Source organism: Myotis yumanensis, unplaced genomic scaffold (genome assembly GCF_028538775.1).
Source record: "Myotis yumanensis isolate MYYU_CA2020_CCGP unplaced genomic scaffold, mMyoYum1.0.hap1 SCAF_6, whole genome shotgun sequence".
In the NCBI taxonomy this organism is placed as follows: Eukaryota; Metazoa; Chordata; class Mammalia; order Chiroptera; family Vespertilionidae; genus Myotis; species Myotis yumanensis.
The window spans coordinates 51,415,525-51,436,264 of record NW_027223757.1 but is presented as its reverse complement, the minus strand read 5'-3'; the positions used below and the strand labels follow the sequence as shown (position 1 = coordinate 51,436,264).

At 41.3% G+C, this 20,740-nt stretch overlaps 1 protein-coding gene across 2 annotated transcripts in view; it reads right to left on the bottom strand.

Annotated features, from left to right (window-relative positions):
- BACH2 (BTB domain and CNC homolog 2) overlaps positions 1-20,740 on the bottom strand; it is a 336,731-nt gene that overhangs the window by 233,648 nt on the left and 82,343 nt on the right. Inside the window, exon 2 of one of the 2 annotated variants that reach the window (XM_070418072.1) lies at positions 10,520-10,632. The gene's annotated coding sequence lies outside the window, so the exon portion shown is untranslated. The remainder of the gene's footprint in view (positions 1-10,519; positions 10,633-20,740) is intronic. The other variant, XM_070418073.1, reaches the window with a different exon arrangement.

Here is a 20,740-nt window from a genome sequence, read left to right as displayed (position 1 = left end):
TTTCCTCCTCCTGTGGAGATCCCTACGGTGTGGATCTAGCCTGTGAGATCAAAGTCAGTGGCTCCAGTAACAGATAAGACAGAATCCGTGATTCAGCAGTTTCTGAGGCTGGGAAGTGTGACAATCGGCGCATTTTGGGAAGATAGCACCAGTCCATTGCGAGTATCGATTCGCTGCACTTTGTCACTCTAATGATGTTATCTCATTAAAAGAGATAAATGCCCCCACTGTTCTTCCAAGAGCATCTGCTTCTTACCCTTCTCTCTTTTCTCAACAGCATGGCTCTCAGCAGCAGCACATTACAATCAAATTGAAATCCAATGCAAGGCTTGGCGATGGCGCTGCTTGCCAAGGCTTCTTTTTAATTGCTTCTTGCTACTCTCCACCCCCACAACTGATCCACGATGTCATCCATAGAAACAGCAATATAAAGAGAAACAGATATAGAAATGGATCATAATAGGAAGCATTTATTGAGGGCCTATTATGTGAAGCTCCACCGTGTCAACATTTAACGTCTACAACAATCTTGTGAGCTAAGCTGAACAATCCCTCCACTGCAAATGAAGACATGGGGCTTGATGTTAAGGTGCTCTCTCATGATTACACAGGTAATGAGCGGCTGAGCAAAAACTGAATAAGGTTCCATCCAATGCAAGTTGTTTTTTTTTAAACCCCATTTTCATTCATGGAACAAGTAAGTAAATATGATTGCAACTTGATCAGAATAGGTGAGAAAACATAAAAGAAGGTGGCAATTATTCTTCATCCTGCTAAAACCCATGAACATAATGCCATAGGCAGAGGATTGGTTTTGTTTTAACAGATTTCTTATTAAATAAAAAGGTAGCAATTTTCCATAATGAATGTTTTATACATTATTCCTTTGTGTATCAGGCCTCTAGAGTACACATTATTAAAGTCTATTAAAGTCTGTATTTAGCAGCATTACTAATGTGCCTTTTGGGGAAATTATTACAATGAAACCGCATCAGTCTTTCACAAAATTTCAATTGTTTAATATTCCTCGTCTGATCTTCAATACACAGGTCTATTTTTAGGTATAATCAGACCTCATCCGAAATGCCATAATCCCAGCCTAGAGCTGTCACAACAAATTGTTTATGGATTGGAGTTAAAACATAACAAGAGTCGCAGATATTGCTAATTTAAACCTAACCTTTTTTTTCATAATTCATTGCAGTTTGCCTACTGTTCTAATTAACAGGTGCTCTTTGCTCACTGGGACGTATGATGACGCTTTACCTTTCTGGGTAGTGTTGGCTATCTTCATTAATTGCTTATATTTATATCTAACTGAGACTAGCCTCTCAAGATAATGCCACTTTATTAAAGTCTGAAGGTGGTAAGACTTTTTATTTCATCTCATAAAAAACACACAAAAAAACAGAACATAAGCTGTGATTAATCAAATCTAAATGTTTTCATTTACACCTAAACATTGTCATTTATAAAAGACTAGAAATATGTCTTCTGAACATTAACTGAGGAATTTCTGAAAAGTATGTAGTTTCAATATTCTACTCAGGCACCTCTCCTTCTCTATCTAGTACAATTATTTTCTCACATGAGGTTTTTTTAAAAAAATGAAGCCAATGATACATATATTTCCAAAAGTTCAATGTTCTCTGAAAACCTCTTATAGAAAACGATAATGTTGGGCTTATTTTACAGAGACAAAAGATAACAAGTAGCTGGAAAGAATACCAGAAAACAGCTATGTTATAAGGCTTTTGGATCACAAAAGGGAGGGGGGAAGCAACTGAAAGTATTAGGAACGCAAATTAAAAAGCTGGGTTGGAGGCAATCTCTCCGTTACATATGTCCCTTCCTACACAGAAACTCCACTGTTCAGGATGCTATGTTCACAAAATCAGGCCAATCAAGCCGATTGTTAATATTCTAAACATGGACAAGCCACAGATTAACTGAGTAAGTAGTCATGTTTCCAATCACCAATTCACAAAAAAGGATGTAACGTTATATCCACTAAAGACTACTAATTGAGAGAAAAAGGGCAGAGTTGAGGACTTGGAAGACAGAAGCATTCCTCTGTGTGATGCACAAAGGGCAGACTCCACTGGCCCCTTTGTTACAGGGTCTCCACCAGAACTCGCATCAAAGAGGTCGAAGCACACATCACGTGTCCAAGGGCTCGTCTAATTATGCCGTGGGGCTCTGTGGGCTCAGTTCAATACGGCCATACAGAATGAGAAGCCGCCCGCTCGGTCAACATTCAATTAAGGCTCCACATGAAGGCTGGCGCGCGACGTTTGTCCATTTTAAAAGATGCAAAACTTGTTTTAGTCAAGAAAATCCTAGGCACTCCTCTTTAAATCCTCAAGAAAGAAGGATGGACAAGATTTCTAAACCAACAATCACAACAGGTGTGAAGTGCCACTGAAAAGAACAGAATGGGACCGCACGTCCTCTTTCCTCCAAGTGAAACCTGTTTTATGGTCAGGTGCTGTGGCCACATTTCACAGAGCTTATCATGATTCACAGCGAGGTCACTCAGATGTGAAGTTATATTATAGTCATGTCAAAACATATCCCTTCTGCGGCTCTGGGGTCATTATGGTCTTAAACCGAAAGCCCAGCTTTTCTACACGGAAGCCTTAACTTACCTTTGCCCTGTGCAGAATCTCCTTCATCTTTTTTGACGCGATCAGAACCTGTTAGGCCACTGACCCTTTTGCCTCAAACCAAGGCACCACCATGTCTGTGTGAATACTGTAGTGGGTGCACAGGGTCTCAGAGCTGACTTCCAGGTGCTCTATCACAATGATTCATCTGATGCTCAAATTCTCTCTACAAAAAGACTCAGATTTTCAACTTACACCCTGGACCATGAAGACTGCTTCTCAGAGAAGTAGGTACCAACCATTGCTCCATCATGAGCTGCTCTGAGGTTCAAGGGTCAGTGTGTACACATGGGACCAACTAAATTTTGTTTCTGGTTGAGCAGAAAGGGGGAGAAGACTAAGGCTGAAATAGAGGCACTGATGGTGCTTCCATTGTAGAAATAACCATGTAAAGAGATAATTCTACATAACTTAGGAAGTAATTCTCAAATAGTACGCATATGTTTTCTATTTACCCACACAAATACCATACAAATTATATACATGCACACATTTTAAAGACAAATGAGCATTCTCATATTCTGTTCTTTTAAATTTGTCTTTTTCTCCGTACTTCACACCAAATTGACCCATCTACTGGACTACATGGTTAGTTTTATTTTAAATCGGCACTCCCATACCGCTCAGAGAGAATGACAGTCTTGTTTTCTTCTTAAAAATACACAGGATTTCCCAGTGTGATACCTATGGAAGAGACTAGAGGTCTAACTTTGCCATTTCCATCCACCCTACATTCAGCAGGATTTGATTTACATGTAATATAGGAGTTACACTGGCCTCACGCTAAACATGTTCCACTTATCCTCACAAAATCTATATGAAAGTTTTAAAAAATAAGGACTAAGGCCAGTTTTTCCTTAAAGACGTAGAAGGTGAGAACAGATGTGCTACAATGCGGGGCACTCACTGCTTAGGGCCCAGGGCCCAGCTTCTTAGACTGAGGGCTGCCAAATACTGTATACGCCAAATACAGGCACACTCTACTAGTAGCCAGTGGTTCTCAGGCTCCTGTCTCAAGACAGACTTACAAATTATTGCAGACCCTAAAGGGCTTCTGTTCATAGCAGTTATTTCTATCAATGCTTATCATTTTAAAAAGAAAAACTGAGGAACTTTGGAACACTAGCACACATCCCAACAGCCTTCACGGAAATAATGTCATTGCATGTAATGTAGCCTCTTGAAAAATTGTGTCATATCCTTGAGGAGAGTGGAAAAGGAAAATAATGTCTTGGTATTATTAGAAAAATAGTTTTGACCTTGCAGGTGGCCTGTGAATAGATCCCCCCAGGAGTTCCCAAATCATAGTTTGAGAACCACTGGTTTAAACCTGTACACATCAACAATGTCTTTAAAGAGCTGAAAGAAGAAATGCCACATACTGAGTAAAAGGATATAATGTCCACTTAAAATTTTTTGAGCCAATGAATAAAGGACAGTACCTTTTCTACAGCATTTCTCTACTGACTACTGCCCCCAAATCATTAATACATTAACATGTTCCTTTCTGGTAATACGACAAATAGAAGAACTCCTGAGTCCAAATCTCTGTTTTAACCAAAGGCTCTGTCTCTTTTCTCTATCTGCCCATTAAATATCTTCACTAAATATCCAGTTGTTTGCCTCAAATGTGAAACAGCTAAAATGCCTTTTTCCTGATTGTTAATGATATACACAATAGTTATTATAGGAAAGTTGAAAACACAGAAAAATATTCTTTAAAAAAAGAAACAAATGCATGTCCCCACCCTCTGAGAAAGTCCCTGCAATATCCTGCCAGTCTTTGTATCACATTTATTTTAAAAATACAGTAAAGCTTGCCCTGGCCGGGTGGCTTAGTGAGTTGGAGCATCATCCCATTCACCAGAAGGTTGTGGGCTCAATTCCCAGGCAGGGCACATACCTGGGTTGAAGGTTTGACCCCTGGTAGGGGAGCACACAGGAGGCAAATGATCCAAGTTTCTCTCTCACATCTGTTTCTTCCTTTCTCTCTTTCTCTTTCTCTCTCATCCTCTCTCTAAAAAATCAATAAAAAACATATCCTCAGGTGAGGATTAAAAAAAATACAGTGAAGCTCACATCTTAAAGCTAATTTGTCTTTTATTTTAAAACTAGAGGCCTGGTACATGAAATTTGTGCACAGGTAGGGTCCCTAGGTCTGGCTGGTGATCAAGGCCAATCAGGGCCTTCCAGCTGCCGGCCGGGGCCTTCCTTTGTTCCACACCACTCCCTGGTGGTCAGCGCATGTCATAGCAAGAGATAGAATGCCTGGTCTCCTGGTCAAGCATATTAGCCTTTTATATATATAGAAGATATAGTTTTTTAGCATGAAAAAATATACATTGCTAAAAAAAATTTACAAATACAAGCAAAAAAAGATAATGCTCTTAATATTTTGATGTGTATCTGCAATCTTTATTTTGTGGGCAGACATGTACCTTAAAAAGTGAAACAATAAACTGGCCACGTGGCTCAGTGGTTGAATCTCGACCTATGAATCATCAGGTCACGGTTCAATTCCTGGTCAGAGTACATTCCTGGGTTGTGGGTTTGATCCCCAATAGGGGGTATACAGGAGGCAGCCTATCAATGATCATCTCTCATCATTGATGTTTCTATCTCTCCTTCACCCTTCCTCTCTGAAGTTAATAAAAAAAGTATTTTTTTAAAGTGAAACAATAATAAAACTGTACATATTGGTATGTAACTTGCCATTTCACAGTATACAGATGTCCCCCAAAATGTATACACACTTTGAATAATTATAAGGCAGTATTTATTAAAATACATTTCATTTTCAAAATGTAATAGAATCAGCTGTTAAAGTATATATACATCTTCTGGGGGACACCCTGTATTTAGAACATCTTTTTATGTCATTAAATATCCCTTCATCCCTTCTTGGTATTTTTATTGTATGGTTGTACCATGGTTATTACCTTTGAAAAATTACTATTATAGCAATATGTGATGAATGTCTTAGCTAAATTTTTTATACATTCCTTGACATTTCATTTGAGTAACTGTTCTAGAAATATAATTTCTGAATCAAAAGGTGAAACATGTTCTTTCACTGTGCATGAGAGAGCCTAATATTCCCATTCTTACCTTCACTGAGTACATTTTACAAATCCTCAATTGTATAGGTAGGGAAAACCATCTCATCATTTTAATTTGCATTTCTTTGATAACTGTCAAGGTTGAACATTTCCTTACATGTTATTTACTGATCATATTTCTTCCTTTTTATTGGTTTTATCTTTCTGTTCTTTGCCTATTTTCTATTAGAATAATAATCTTTATTCAATTAATTGTAAGAACTCTTACTAAATTAGCTCAGTTAACTCTCTGTCTTATATGTGGTAAATATTGTCCTGGTTTTGTCTTTTTTTGTCTTTGAGGATAGTTCAGAATGTCTTTTCATGAAAAGGAATTTTCAGGTTTTACATACATTTTCTTCATTTATAATTTTTGCCACCAGAAATTAACAAGGCCTTCTTTACTCCAAGATCATTTAATACTTATTGTATTTTCTTTCCTGTCATAGTTTTTGGAGTGTGATATTTCTTCAAAGTCTGCCACAAGGGGGATTTGGCTGTGGCCTTTAGAAAAACAACAGTACAGCCTCACTAAATGCAGGCTAGTCATTTGGTAAAACTACTAAGAGTATCCTGGGAAGAGGAAGAGAGAGATCTTATATGTTTATTCTTCACCAATTACTTATACTGCATCCAGTAGCTCCATTAACCAGCTCTTTCAGTGAAAGAAGTTTAAAATTGGGGGGGGGGGGGGGGCGGTGTTAACATAAGGTTTATGTTTTCATATTAAACCTCTTGGATTTGATGACTCTTCTCACCTGGCCAGAACAGAAGCTTCCAATGGCAAAGACCTTTGTTTTGTTCACATGGTACATAGCATGCATTCGATAGATATGTGTTGGAGGAGCTGATATTTAGTCAAGAAGAGTTGTGTGCAGGCTATGTGTTGGGCAGGAGAGCCGGGGTAATGAGTTCTGGGCTTCACTGCTTTTCATTAAGGAGGTGCAAAGTTTTAAAACACACACACACACACACACACACACACACACACACACACACACACAAAACCTCCAAATGGAGGCAGTCAGTAAATTTCAGTTTTACTTTTTAGTTGACTGTAGAGATATTGATCTGAATGTAAAGGTGAAAGTGCCTCAAACCTGGCACAGTAGGATATGGTGCCGAATACTGGAAACTATTCAGAGAAGAAAATTCTGTTGGGCAGATTTTAAGCAGAAACAGTGGCATCCACCCATCAAGAAAAATAATAGACACCACTCTACTCCACTTCATGCTATGGCATTTGTCCAAAGCAATAACAATCAGATCTGGCTTTATTTGAACATAACAAGGAAGAAACAGTTTTCAGGAAGATTCATTTTCACTGTGGGAAGGGGAAGAGGAGCATTCTGTGTAATAACAGAAAAATCAATTATTTTTCAATCAGATGAAGTGTCCTCATAAATTCAAGGCAGAGAACGCCATGTGATATGCCTTCATGGAAACGAGGACCACAAGGGAAAGAGTTTAGGATCCTACTTCCAAGGTTGCTGTTAGGAAGAGAGATTTTCCAAGAGTGGAACTCTGCCCTTGTTTGTGTGGGTTTGTTAGCTTACATCGTGGTATGTAACGAATGCACCTCATCCTGCCCAATTTGCCTCTCCCAAACCCCATCTTGTCCAACCTGCCTCCCAGTTGGCCAGGATTTTTTAAATAACACACTAAAATCCTCTCTTTACAGCATAATAACAAACAGACCCCAAACAATCCTCCTTACTAGCAAAAATTCACAATATATTACATGTGTAATGTAATATATTTATATATATTAACAAGGGAATGACCATGAAAGTAGAAAGATGAAGACTTTTGACAAAATTTAAAGTTACATCCTAATGAGAAAGTTTTTAATCAATATGAAGATTGGAAAGTCAGCTCCTGAAAAAAGATCTAAGGAGAGTATGGAAGTTGGAAAGATGGTCTTCAAGTCTGTATAAGGGCCAGGGAGAATGAGCACCCAGGAAAAATTTGTGCACCACAATTTCTTTCACATGTAAGACTAGAACCCAAAGCCCATACTGTACAACCCTTAAAGTCCGTTTACAATATTAAAAAGGTGAATAACTAGGAAGGCATCTACTCTGTATAAACCTTATGTGCTGGAAATCAAACTGACATGCCCCGTGCACACTGGCCTTAGGGAATGACACAAGATTCCTGAGAAGCACTGAGCCCAGGGCATGCCCTCACTCTGTTCTCTGCCAGCACACAGGCACCAGCATGCCGGTGTCTGAGGGCCGAAGCTGCAGCCCTTCCAGGTGTGTTCTCACACCCTGACAAAGACAGAAGTTCAAGGGCAGCAGTTCACTGACTGTCAGGTTAGCCCTTTTAAAGGAGTCAAACTGCCAACCCCTTGTGCCAAGAAGCCATGCCTGTGTTTTTCAGAGGTGTCATCTCTGACTGACTCCAAAGGGAGCTGCCAATGCGTGGGATCCGAGGTGCCCTGGCACTTTCACAGGAATCACACTGAACCCCAGAACGCTGTGACCACCCCCCATCCCGACACCTCCCAAACTGAAGTGTCCCATCAGCTAGCTGGGGCTTGGGAAGGAAGGAGAGTTCTTACAGTGTACCTCCAGGGAAGTGGAAAGTGCACAATTCGAAGGTCTCTAACTTTCTAGGAACAAATCTCCCTAGAAAATCAATCATTCCCACAAAAATATTTCCTACATTCTAACTTACACACTCTAATTGATGAGATGATTCTCTAGTTTTATTTGTGCCAAGAAGATCTGTTTCCTTCCCTAGTCTTTGTTGAATGCCAAGAAAACCATAAGGAAAAATGCTGACCTGTGATGGTTACACATCATGCTTAATCACCACTTTAAGTTAAAATACTGTAATATAAAATAACGTACTCGCTGGGCCACTCGGGCAGAACATAACTTCCAAGCCACAGACACACCTACTGAGACACTTGAAATGGCTAAGGAGTCTGGTTCCCAGCTGTGTGGCAAGAGCCAAACCATGACATCAAGTCTTGAGTTGCCCTGGAGAAATGTAGGGCAGGGCTGTCATACTGCATCGTGCTTGCTAATCAGAGCCTTTCCAAGAGTTGTCTTAGCTTCTCAGTACACCAAACTCTAGCAGAAGTCGTGGTTTGCAATGGCCACAATGATGAAACTCCTCTCATTCGCAACCTTCAATCATGATCTTCCAGTATTCCAACAGCTCACTTCTCAAAGACTGCTTAAAGTAAGTATTTAAGCTGGTGTGTGTGCGCGCACAAGGTTCCTTCTCTTTGGCTTGGCTCAGTTAAATGGAAACCTCTCAAAAAATAATTGCTTATTTTTTCCTGGTCTCTTCAGATGGGGTAAAGCAGCAGACACTGAGTAGGCCAAACAAATGGCTATGAGAAAAATTTCCCCTGGAAAGGGGTACTTAGTAGAAGAATCTCAATACGGTAAATACGCTTTCTAAAAGCCTAGGGATTCCATAATACCTTTGTAAGAGCAAATCATGTAAAAGCACTGTCCAACTCTCACAACCCAGAGATAAGGTGATAAGGTAGCTCTTTTGCAGGCCTCCGAAATGTCTCTCTCTGATTTAAATCCTTCACTCGCTCTCAGAACGGAACCCCTCCCTCCTTCTCCAGCTCCTATCTGCCATCTTCCACCAGTAGTTCTGAGCCAGGGCTGTTTTTGTCCCCGCAAGGGGGACACTTTTGGTTATCACAACTGACGTAAGGAGAGGGGGATGCTACTAAACGTACTCCCGTGCAGAACACAGCCTCTCAGACACGGAGAATTACCTGGTCCTAATGTCCGCAGTGTTGAGGCTGAGACATTCTGCCCCAGTTGTTCTGCCCTCTTTGTTGTTCTCTAAACATGCCAGACTTTCTCATATGCTTCTGACCCTAAACAGGTTGTTTCCTTTACCTGCCCTACTTCTAAGTCCAAAGAAATGACCATTTATCATCCAGGATCCAATTCAAAATGTCACCTCCTCTATTCTGCCCTTTCCAGGTCCCCAAGAATCAGATGTGCCTTCTTCTGCACCTCCAGAGCTTCTGGTACATGCTGCATGAGAACACCAGCCACTCTGCCCCCAAGTGGTCTGTCACCTGCTGAAGGCCCCATTCCGCGTTCGCCTCCAGAGTGCCCACCTGGTACTCAATCACTGCTTGCCGAACCAATCAGGGAATTAATGGAAATGTTGCAGAGGCACCGAAGACTCTTTAGCAACAATGACTAAGGGATAACAGTGTCCCCAGTATAAAAAAAAACACCCAGCAAATATTTAATCAAATGCTTGCAATGTGGACAGGCACATATATTAAGCACTGGTGCACATATGAACTCATTACGTACATACGACAGGGAGGTAGGAGCCATTATCATCAATATTTTACAAATGGGGAAACTGAGGCACAGAGAACCGTAACACTTGTCCAAGGTCACTGAAGCTAGCATCTAAAAGAGCTGATCTTTAAACACAGGTAGTTTCATTCCAGAGTCTTAATCTTCCAATATTCATGTCAAGACAGTAATACTAATAACCAATACTTTGCAACTTAGAGGCCACGGGCAAACACAAGTGACACCTCCAGAGGACTGCACCACCATAGAGTAGCCACCAGCTCCTATGACCCTGGACTGTAAGCATTGCTTTCTCAGGTCACACACTCTCCAATCTCTGGAATGCTTTGGGCAAGAGAAGTAATCTACTCACAACATAGAAAGACACTATGTACCCAGAAAACATCATGGTACCACAAAGAAGAGACAAGTGATGATTCCTCAAAGAACATCTTACCTTGTTCATGCTGCAGGGCCTGAAGTGAGGGATCAGGCATGTCACAATGCGAGGCTGTCCCTGAAGATTCTCCTTGTTCCCGTAGACCTCCCTTCCTGAAGCAGGCAGCTGCACTGCGAACACAGACAAAGGAGATCCATAAGCTGGTGCCCAGAAAGGCACAGAGCAGTCCTGTGTCCAATGAGACTTTTTGCCGTGATGGCAATGCTCCATGACCACTATGGCCACAGGTGGCTACCAAGCACTGGAAACGTGGCTAGTGCATAGGGGAATGGAATCGATTCTACGGAATTTTAATGAAATTTAAAGGTAAACAGCCACATGTAGTTAGTGGCTACCATACTGGATGGTGCAGGTCTACAGAGTCAAATCAAGAGTCTTAAGGCCACGGATACTGAGCATACCAGTGGCCAAGGAAAAGCTGCATATTATACGCACAGAGAGACCGCAGATACACAGAGACAAGAACACTCATTCAATAACTTTTTTCTGAGTACTTATTAGGTGTGGGCACTGCCATAGAAGTCAGCTATTTAAGAGTTTGTAGTTCAGGCTTTGACTTCCTTAGGAAGGGAAAGGATCTAGTATGTGAGCAGCACCTACTGTGTACCTTGCCCTACTGCCCACAAAACCTAAAGGAACGGCCAGGTATTTGCTGGAGCCTGACTGTATCGTTGCTAAGATGAACAGATAACAGAATCTTCCACAGAGCTCCTTGGGAGGCAGCATCCCATCAGGCCAATTAGGGGGTCAGTTTTCCAAGGGCCAAGTGAACCAGACGATCCAGTTCCCTCTCAAATGGAATAAGGGTCCACGTTTTTATCCATGCTGTTGGTTCATTAGGTAGGTTTTTTAATTTACTTGAATTAAATTTTAGGGTAAAACAGTTATTGTATGTGTTAGTGTCGCCGAAGGAGGAACGCACAAGGCCAAAGTGGTAGAGAAATTCTCTGGGTGGGTCCTGAGGGAAAGACAATGGTCTTAGCAAGTGGAATGTGGTCTAAGCCAAAGGGCATGTTGGGTGAAGTGGTCTAAAGGTCAGTTTCCAAGGGAGCGGGAATTTATTCAATTATTTGATCAGACCTGACAGTATGATTCCAGGGTTCTTAATCTGTCAAACATTAAGGAAAATAATACAATAATAAATAAAATATCTTTGACTACGTAACTAGACTTGTAGCCATTTTCGTTGAAAAATATTTTATGGTTGGATTTGAGAGGAGAATACAACACTATAAGGTTCCTTATAATCACCTTATTACTGTTATTTTTTTAAGACTGCATCTATCTGAACCTTTCCATAAACACTGGAATTGGAGGTTTGAATGGAACTACAGTGCTTTAAAAAATCTATTCTTTTTAATTATAATATAATAACAATATTGGAAATGTTCAATAGGAAAAGGAAAAAAGACTCATAATCCCACTGGCTCACCATAATCACCTCTAGTTTTTAGCAATCATCCTTGCTCTGTTGGAGAACGGTTTGAGGCCCGTGCACATCTGCTAACGGAGTCAAGGACACAAAGAGGTCAAAGATATTAATATCTTTCATCATTAAGAAAATAATTTTGCAGTTTAGATTTTCAAAAGATAAACTTCTAATCTGCACATTACTATTCTGTGAGCATATTATTATTGAATTCCTTTTATAAATAAGACAGGGGCAGAAAATTGCAGGTCACTCACTGGCTATTTGAGACACATAGAATCCAAAGAAAATACCCCATTCAGTCATAGCAATAACATTTTTAACAATGATGTACAACATGGGGGAGACCCTGGAATTTCACTTTGTAGCTTAAATACATCTAAACACCCCTTTATGCAAATGATGCCATTGTTTCAAAATCAAGAAAATTCAATATCTAATTCTAACCAGACTTAAATTGACTGACAAAATATTATGCTTTTACTCTTAATTTTCCAGAAGCAGATGCTAATGAATTTCTGCATTTTAAAGTAGAACTTCATAAATGTTGTTTCCTTTTAAATATATGTATTTGATTCACTTAAAAGCTATGGCCCAGCAAGGAACTGGGAAGTTTGTCCAAAAGCCTTGTAGAGATGCCTTTTGTCAGAATTCCATTCAAATGTACACATTGGTATCAACACAGGAAAGGTGGGCACACGAAGATAATAATAAACAGACAAGAATTCTTGGAATAATTTCCCCAAGGAAATTCCACCCAGCTCCAAGGATGCCACAATCCCCATGCCCTCAGAACATGGGTATATAGATTGCACTAAACTAATTATGGATCCTTCTCCTTGCCCCTCCACACCACACCAAGTGTTCTTAGGTCATTTTCATGTTTGTTGGTCCTATGTCAAAGTCAAGACTAAAAAACTCAGACTAATATTGAGGGCAATATTAGGTCACATATAAATTCCTCAATAAATATTATGAATAGATTTTTTTCTTTGCTCTCACAGAGCCTAAGATGATGTAGATGCTTCATGTAGATCTTCAAAACAATGTTGATTATCATTGCAGATTGCCTTCAGGTTTCTTTTTAAAGGCAAATCTTTTAATGTCCAGGATGGTAAAACTTTTAAAGAATATTAAGAATATCTTACAGCTGTACAGTGCTCGAAATTGTATAATGCACTTTATCACTTAGTACTGATATCAATCTGAGTGGTAGTTTTCTTAATTAAGAAGCTAGATACATGGAGGGGAGCAAAAAGGGAGAAAATGAGATACATCTGTAATACTGTCAACAATAAAATTAAAAATAGGGACAATAAGCTAGTTTTAGAATAACAAACTTTTGTTCCCTTATACAAACTTATATCTCATAGATCAGTTTTCATGCCTTTTTAAATACACAGTAACTTTTCTTTTCAATTCTACATTAAAGTGTAATCTTTTTGATGTTACTTTAAGTTAATCTAATGGACTCAAATTTAAATATAAATGTTTATGGTACTCTGCAAATAACCAAAGTGACAATCAGATGATAGAAATTTCTGTACAGGGCTAAATTTCTATGTACATATAAAATGGTAATCATGTAAAAGTTTCTTTAGATGCATAATTCTTATGGGCAGTAGGCAATTTCAGTCATTAAAATGTAAAAAGGGGGGAAAATCCTGCAAAGGTACAAAAAAAAAAAAAAAAGGAGCTAGATACAGAGAGGAAAAAGAATTCTTAGTCATGCTGGAATAGACACTGGGCTAGAAATGACTTCAAGATACTACAGAATTAAAATATGTACAAAAACGACACATAAAAAACCTTTCCCAATCTCACACACACACACACACACACACACACACACACACACACACACTCAAAGACAACCATTAACAGAAACACCTCAGTGAACAGATGACAGTTTTAGAAAATGGGTCAGTTCGCTTCTGGACAGCAACCTAAAAGACTGGCCTTGTTCGACCAAGTACTTTCAATCTCCTTTGAAACAGACAGAACCTGCTTGTTTTGCAGCCAATTCAGTTTATGAAGAAGCTTCCGGAAATCCACAGCTTAAAAAAGTAGACTGTGGGGGGGAGGGATAGGAGCAGGCAGGGAGAGGCCAATGGGGGGGAAAAGGAGACATAAGTTTATACTTTCAACAATAAAGAATTTAAATTAAAAACAATAACAATATAGCACACACACACACACACACACACAGACACGGAAACTGCATCTTAAAAATAAAGCATTAAGGAAAAAGATAGCTGAGTTACCATGATGTAATTAAGGAAGTTTTTCTTATTATTCTGTTTTTCAGTGTTTCTTTTTAATTGTCTATGAAGTTGAGTTCTTCTGATACTAAACAAAAACACAAGAAGTACTGACGCCTTTAAAGGGTGTCTGGAGAAAGTCAACCCACACAAGCTAACATGTGACTTCCACTCAGTTGGTCCTAGCAGATTTGGTTCAATGGGCAACAAAGCCTGTGGTCAAATCAACCTTACACTTCTAAAAGATTAATGAAACGTAATTCATGTTTCCCGGTGGGTAGAAGCAGGAAGGTGGAGACGGGGTAAGTGTAAGAAGAGACCATCAAGAGAATGAAAAGAAAAGATAAAGGCTACAACGAAAGGAGAAAACTAAAGGGCAGATAAGTAAACAGATACCTAGAGACAGTTCAGTGCTGTGGCCAAGTGCCCCTCAGCCGCAAGGTCCTCACTATGGAAGGGATCGAGAGATTCGGGCTCCTGGTGACAACACCACATCCTATGGCTTCTCTATATTATACACTTCCATGGACCGGGTGTCAGCAAGTGGGAGCTGAAGTAAAGTTAAGACTGGGCCTACCTGTTTCACCACTATTTATTTACCACCAACCTCCACCTACCACAGAGAAGTCTATTTTACCTGGATCACTGCTAATGTGGTACAGAGGTATAAGCCAACTTTATTCTCCTCCCTCTAAAGAGAAGCTTAAAGCTGTCACAGAGCTGTTTTATTTGTGTGTGTGGATTGTATTATTTCTTGGCCCTTGAAAATGCAACTAATACCTATTGCCAATATAAAATGAAATATAATGAGTTGGGCTTTTTCCCCACTCCAAATCCCTCATCCCCTTCCAAGATGTTCATTCTAGAAGTCTGTTGTAATACAATTCAAAGTAGGTAGCTTAGGCAGTCCTACAGGGAAAAAGCCAACAAGAGTGGGCAGGTCACTCCTCACAGTGTTAAAGGTCTTGCTGGCTTTTAGATATAATACATCCTGAGGTCACTCCCCTCCCCACCACCAAATCCAGCAGCCTAAGCAGAGGACCCAAGAGTTTGTGGAGAAAAAATAAAGTTATAAAAAGACAAAAAGGTTTTGAAGAGAAAGGGAGAGAAGACAAGATGACAAGAGTTTAGAAGAAATTTTCCAAATCAAGGACTTAGGAGCTTAGAAAATCAGATGAACAGATGAGAGAAAGAACCCTAATGTTCTCCACCCTGTTTTCATGGGTTGGAGTAATTCATGTGTCCCTGAAGTACTGACAACCTTCACCTGGAATCCTTGTGCAAGACCGGATAAATGTAAGACTATTTAATTACTGACAGGCCAATCCCTCCCTTCCACAATAAGGGGCATGCTGCTCCTTATTAAATGATCCTGTCCCCCCACCCGAAATGCACATAACCTCTCCAAGTGATGGCTCCTTCTTTTCTTTCTGAAGAAGAGCAGAAGGGACCGGAGCAGCTCTTTCTCTATCCTCAAAGTTGCAGCAGACATGTGGCTCTGGTTCTTCAGGACCTCTGTGTTCTGACCATCCCCACATTATGGCTGCAAACCCACCATAACATGGTTCTGCCCCTAGAGACTGGATGATATTTGCCATTGGCCTTGCTCCCCATGCTCTGCTCCCCATGGAAAACACACAGCCTAAGCCAGAAAGATGAGAGCGTCTTCCCAACAAGCATAATCCACAGCCTTCTTTCCCAAGGGTAGGTTAGGCAATTTGAAAATTAATATTCTGAGTTTAACTAGCATATGAATTATGGTTCAACAGGAAATTGTGAAAAGGAAGAGGAAATGAGAGGACTGTAAATTATAGAGAGACATACTGCTGGTACACAAAAAAATTTGCCCTGAGAGCCTGATGGGGAGGAATTGAGGCCAGTGAAGGGCCAATAGTGCCAAGCAGTCAAGAGTCCATTGCTTTCATGTCACCACTTCCATCACACACCCTTACATTTCCCTTACTTGGTCAAATCATAAGTCGGGATATCTAACATTCAGTCTCAAGGATATCACTCTTAAAAGGTCAATATTGGTCTCCCAGTGATTAGGAATATCTTCATTAAAGGCACAGTAGAGAAGAGCTGCCAAGAGGTTACCCAGCTCAGCCTACTTCTCTTGCCCGGGTGACTATCTAAACCAGGGGACACAAATTCAGATGCCTACAGTGGTCAAAAAAGAATGAGATGAGTGAATGGTCAGGCCAGAGAAGACAGTGCAGAGTGGAGGGGCCTGGAGCATCGGGGAAGTAGGAATATCAGAGCTTCTGGTATTCAAGAAAGCCAGAAAAAGCAGAGAACATGTAAAATCATTGGCTTTATTAATGTTGGCAAATTATGTTAATACTTTGGAAAACATAATGGTTGGATTTGGTTGGCCAGTTTGCATCTTTTCCTATACACCTTTCTTGGTGGGTTCTTTATACTTTTAATTCTCCAGGCTAGAACTCCCAACCTGTCTCCTGGCCCTTCTGGCATCCTACTGCAGTGGTTTCACTGGGCACAGCAAGCCCAGGGGTGCTTGAATGTCAGTCTGAATGTCAACTTTGCCTCTTGGCACATGATTTTGGAAAGTTACGAACCCTCTGAGTCTCTATTTCATTATCCATAAAATTGGGGGGGGGGGATTCTTTATACCTCCTAAGATTATTTTAAAGATTAAACCAAGTAATATGAAGAAAGTACTCAATGAAATGTTCAAAAAAGATGAGGTGCGCCTCCCCTCCTCTGTTCTCTCATCACTGTTCAGCACAACCTCATTCTGTTTGTAAATGCACATAGGTGTTTACCTCTCAATCACCCTACTGGCTTGTAAGTATTTCAAGTGAAGAGATCTTGTCTTTTTTATGCCTAAACTAGAGGCCTGGTGCACAAATTTGTGCACGGATGGGGTCCGGCCAGCCTGCCCCAAGGGGGGCTGATCGGGGCTGGGCCGGTGGGTGGGAGGGGATGCAGGAGGTTGGAGGGGGGGGTGATGATCCGGGCCCCGATCAGGCCCATTCACCACAGTGTGCGTCATAGTGACCTGTGGTTCCAGTCGCTTGACTTTTATATATATAAATAACCAGCACCTATCCACTGCCTTAAGACATAGTCAGCTCTCAACATACACAAAATTTAATTATAATGTGCTATAAACTGAATATTTGTGTCTCCCCAAAGTTCATATATTGCCTTTATAATTCATAATCCCTGATGTGATGGTATTTGAAGGTGGGGCCTTTGAGAAGTAATTAGGTTTAGGTGAGGTCATGAGTGTTGACCCTCCATGACAAGATTAGCCATTATAAGAGCAGATACCAGAGCTTGTTCTTTTCTCTCTCTCACTCTCCTCTCCCCCACCATGAGGATACAGCAAGAAGGTAGCTGTCTGTAAGAGAGCCCTCACTAGGAACCACATTGGCCAGCACCCTGATCTTAGGATTCCCAGCCTCCAGACTGTGGGAAACTTGTTTAAGCCACCCAATCTATGGTATTATGTTATAACAGAAGATCTTTCTTAAATCTGGCACGAAGTGAGCCCATTTCTTCTCATTCTATCCTCATGATGTCTTAACATCAAAATCTACTATCTATTCCTCCTTTGGCCAGAATATTTTGAGACTAAGTGAAAAAATAACAGGTCCAAATTAAGAATAAAATACTAGAGAGTTTTCTCTTGAGGAATATGGCATCACTTTTAGGTCAGCAGGGTACTATTTGGATACTCTTTACATGTCTCAGAAGAAAAAAATAAACATAAGTGATTTCATCACTCCATTAATAAATATATGAAAGAATCATGCTTTAATTTTAGCATCCTCAAGCAATGTTTGCCAACAGTGCATGTCACTGCGCGGTGTGTACTTGGTGGCCAGCCAGAGTCCTGGGCAATCCCCAACCATTTGTCCACTTCGGATTGAGAAGGCTGAATTGTATTAATCTCGGACAAAGGTTTCTCAACCAGGCCCCCCGGGTTTCTTTGATTTTATGCTGAAAGAATCCCACAGACCTTCAAACAATCTCCCTTGGGGGGTTTGCTGAACAATCCAGGCAAACACATTTCCTGTGATTTGCTAAGAAGCTAAAATAACTCAACAGAAAGCCCAGTTAGTGAGTTACTTCAGAATGACCCACTGAAAAGGAAGCAATGACAAAGGAAATCACTAGGAAGGTATCTCTCTTTAAAGAAGCCCATGGGGACCAGCTATTTCTCCAATAGAAGGTTACAGGGAAGGAATTTAAATATTCTCAAGAATACTTTGAAGACAAGCTGTAATGAGGCCCGGTCCCCTTACTGGGGGCTAGTGCTTACAACTGAAACGCATCTGCTTAGTAAGCCACAGGGGAGGGGTAATGTCTTGTTTCTCAGGGAAGAAACTTTCATTGATCCACAGAAGAAAGCTCAATTTGGCTTGATGGGACCCTGTCGAAAGTAATTTTAGGGATTCACTGTTAATCTCGGCTTTCCTGAGGGTCGAATCCTGTTACAATTGACCCTTGAACAGTAAGGAGGTTTCGTGGTGCAGACTCACCGCAAAATAAAATATTCACGCATAACTTTTGACTGCCCCAAAGTTAACTGCTAATAGACAATCCACTAATACATATTTTGCATGTTACATGTATTATATACTGTATTCGTACAATTAAGTTAGCTAGAGAAAAGAAAATCATAAGGAAGAGAAAAATACATTTACGGTACTGTGCATCCTTATTGAAAAACATCCTCGTATAAGTGGACCCACACAGCTCAAACCTGTGCTGTTCAAGGGTCCTGGTACTTCGGATACCAGGCTCTTAGTGTGGCTTGTTCTTTGTGAGGGCGTACCACATCCTGGGTTGTTAACTTCTCCACAGGGATCTAGTGTTTGCTTCTACCAGGGCCCTTGGGCTTTCAGTGTTCTCGAACCAGTTTAGTGTTTGTGTCAAAATAACTGAAGTTCCCACATCCTGCAGGTAGCGGAACAACGTTGCCTTTGGATTTCCATCTCCCCAAACATACACACTCAAAGCCCCACCGAGACTCTAGGGGAAATTCTTCTTGTCCCCTTTTGGCAAACAGTTCCTGTGTGAATATAAACAGCACAGCCTCTAGACCCTACAGCCCGTGCCAGCTTTGAATCATTCACGAGCCAGTGGCACCAATGTCTTCTGGCACCTGGCAATTTCCCTTTCCTGCTTTTGGGCTCACTATGCACTTACTATTTTCTGTTATCCAACATACCTAAAAATTGGGATGGCCTGGCCGGGGGCAGGGGGGGGAGGTGCGGGGGTCAGAAGTTGGCCAGGCTGTATCAGCTTAGTATAGGATTGTGCCAGAAATGTCCAGTTTGGGGTTCCTTAAATGTCCAGGTTTGGGTTCCCTGAATTCTGCTATATTTAGGGTCCTGTATGTGACCATTTAGCTGTAATCCAGACTCAAGGCAGAAATATGTTCTTTGTAGCATATGCTACATTGTTGTGCTCATACCCAAACTCTTCCTCCTAACAGAGTGATGCTGGGCGAGGAAGAGCGTAAGGGTAGCCAGGCAATGAGAGCCGTACCCCTCAGCAGTGCAGGAAGGTACCCCAAGGAAGCAGGCACCTCCCTGCACATGGCCGCACGTCCTGCACACAACCCAGTCTGTCCTCAGCTCTGAGCAAAGGACTCTGCCTTACATTAACTTTCCCGTGGTTTAGAATTGGATGACTGCACGCTGACGTTTTAGTAGCCTCAGAGAGGCAAGAATGGCAGGAATGAAACAAGGGCACAACCACACCGCCACATCACCGCCGTGCTGTGCAGAGTCGCCACGTTCTACAACTTCAGCAGAGAGCACAGCCACAGAAACCGGCTCCAGCGGCCGACCTGGAGGCCTTGTCCCTGGGGCGGTCTCTGATCTCATTACAGCAGTCGACACTAGTCCTCTCAAAACAAACAGAGGAAATTTACGCCTGCCTTCGCCTGTGGAGAGCTCCACATTCCTGGTTTAACGAGAGTTCCAGCTTCCGAGACCACAGCAGCTCAGATGGAGAGGATGTCTGCTTTGTTCCAGAGAAAGGACTATCATCGCTGCCTTCCCCTCTTCCTGGGGCCGATGTGGAGGTGCTGAGCCTGGAGAGAGCTGCTGAGCTTGGGGCCTGGGCTCTCTGCTCCTCCTGTCCCTGAAGAACGGTCCCTTTCTTCTTATGTCAACATCCCCAAGCCCAGTCAGTGGGGCCATTTCCTCTTCAACCGCTCTGGGAAAGTCGCTACAATGCAGCCTTGAAGGGGTCCACCTGCTACCGCCAGAATTCCAAGAGGCAGACTGTTGTGTGTAACAAAACCCTAGGTCTTCTGGTGGGAAAAAATTTCCCCCTAAATACCCTGGCTTGACTGAGCCCTGGAAAGCTTGACCTAATATGGAGTTCCCACTTTTAGGGTAAATGGCAGGAAGGAAAATGTTATTTTATACCCTTTAATTCAATCTCAGAAGTAACTGAGTGCCCAGTTCCTGAGGTAGCTAGAGAGTGAACCTAAAAAAACAAAGTAAGAATAGAGCAGTGGTTCTGAGCCAGGGCCTATTTTGT